The following is a 1619-nucleotide window of genomic DNA, read 5'->3' on the forward strand; positions in this document are numbered from 1 at the left end:
TATTCATACAAGTCCTTGCATGAGTAGTGCAGGCCATTCAGCCCTTCACATTGACACTGACACTCTGAAGAGCATTCCATCCAGGCCCAACCCCTATCCTCTCACTCTGCATTCCCCAAAGCCAATCCACCGAACCTGCACATATTTGGACTGTGGGAGGGAACCAAACCACCCAGAGTACCCCATGGAGAGAATGTGCAAACTTGACACAAACAGACAACCCAGGGAGGAATCAAAGCCAGGTCCCTGATACTGTGAGGCAGCAGTGCTACCCACTGAGCCACCATGCCATCCCCAGGAGAATCTCAGCAGGTTTTCAGACATTGTGTCTGTGCTTTCTCTTTCAGACAATTCAGCTCAATCCTGCAAATTCCTGCAAGAAGATGTTGGGAACTACTTCCCATCAACTGAATGCAGACATGGAGATTTTCCCAAAGTCTATTAGAATTCAAGTTGACAAAGAGCAAGTGACTGACACCCCAGATGGGACTCGAACCCACAATCCCTGGCTTAGAAGGCCAGTGCCTTATCCATTAGGCCACTGGGGCCACACGACAGGCTGAAAATCACAGCCTTTATGTACTCCACCCGACCCCTCATACTGTGTGTTTCTGAGTGTTCTCCTCTCACTGATTGTTTTTTACCCCTACCATCTCATGCTAAATTGTTGGCTGCTTGATTAATCAATCTCACTTGCCATTTGTCCTCAAACGGACAGACGAGAAAATCAACCAAGCTCCAACTTTGCACAACTCAAGTCTGAGAAAAATGGAGCAGACAGGAAAATAGCAAAGGGCTCAATGTTATTTTGTGCAGCACTTTCAAGATATTTGCAGTTACTGGGGAAGGTGGAGGTGGAGATGTTGCAAAACGCTGCATTGAGGACAAATAAGAGGATCTTAGCGGACATTCAGCCCATTGTGGCTGTGTTATCTCTTTCAGACAATTCACCCCAAGATCTCCCAAATCCTGGAATTATCTTGTGCAAGTTTCTATGAAATATCATTTGCCTTAATCTCAATGCAGGCACAGTGAAAGAAGTTGAAAAATCGAGTTAATTTGGATTGAGATGAAGTTGAAATGGGATGAAAATCAGCCACCACAAAGACCAGGCTTAAAAATGGAACACCAGAGAGGGGAAGTGAATCTGAAATCCCTCACGTAGAAGGCCAGTGCCTTATCCTTTAGGCCACACAGGAGCAGTGTATGAGTGCCCTTGGAAGCAGCTGACCTCAAATAATCGCTACAGCCTAGTACATTCCAAGATCTGTAACTACACACTGAGGGACGCACTAAAGTAACGGGCAGTTGCTGCCAAGGTGTAACAGAGAAACAACGCAGTCTAAGGTCTTTCTGACACATTATCACATCGTTGTTTCAATTCTCAGACCCTCTTGGTGCCTGACAATAAACACAGATCGGTTCCTGCCCAAGTGGAAGATGCCTTTATTTTTCACAACTATACCAGAAGTTTTCAGAAATGTCAAAATTCCAGTGTTTTGTTTTATCCATGAGGCATCTTATCAAAGGCCTTATGGAAATCTAGATAGATAACATCCACTGGGTTTCCCTGGTCTAATCTACTTGTTACCTCATCAAAGAATTCTAACAGGTTTGTC

At 44.8% G+C, this 1619-nt stretch overlaps 1 non-coding gene across 1 annotated transcript; it reads right to left on the minus strand.

Moving 5' to 3' along the window:
- Positions 1-475: 475 nt before the first annotated feature.
- On the minus strand, positions 476-548 carry trnar-ucu (transfer RNA arginine (anticodon UCU)). The gene has a single exon. It is a non-coding gene; the product is annotated as a tRNA-Arg (tRNA).
- Between the last annotated feature and the right edge of the window lie 1071 nt (positions 549-1619).

Source organism: Chiloscyllium punctatum, chromosome 18 (genome assembly GCF_047496795.1).
Source record: "Chiloscyllium punctatum isolate Juve2018m chromosome 18, sChiPun1.3, whole genome shotgun sequence".
Lineage (NCBI taxonomy): Eukaryota > Metazoa > Chordata > Chondrichthyes > Orectolobiformes > Hemiscylliidae > Chiloscyllium > Chiloscyllium punctatum.